At 51.2% G+C, this 209-nt stretch overlaps 1 protein-coding gene across 1 annotated transcript in view; it reads right to left on the reverse strand.

The window, feature by feature from the left end:
• The window catches only part of LOC107561198 (uncharacterized), a 36,929-nt gene that overhangs the window by 35,054 nt on the left and 1,666 nt on the right, over positions 1-209 (reverse strand). The gene's annotated exons all lie outside the window — the stretch shown is intronic.

Consider the following 209-nt stretch of genomic DNA (forward strand, 5'->3'; position numbering starts at 1 on the left):
CTCTGGGTGCTGGTGTGTGTGTGTGTGTGTGTTCACTTCTCACTGCTGTGTGTGTGTGTGTGTGTGATTGAGTGAGTGAGTGTGTATTCACTGTATGTGTGTGTGGGGGGGGGTGTGTTTGTGTTTTCGCTGCTCACTGCTGTGTGTGTGTGTGTGTGTGTGTTCACTACTCACTGCTGTGTGTGTGTGTGTGTGCGCTACTCACTGCT

Source organism: Sinocyclocheilus grahami, unplaced genomic scaffold (assembly GCF_001515645.1).
Source record: "Sinocyclocheilus grahami isolate Dianchi unplaced genomic scaffold, SAMN03320097.WGS_v1.1 scaffold760.1, whole genome shotgun sequence".
Classification (NCBI taxonomy): Eukaryota; Metazoa; Chordata; class Actinopteri; order Cypriniformes; family Cyprinidae; genus Sinocyclocheilus; species Sinocyclocheilus grahami.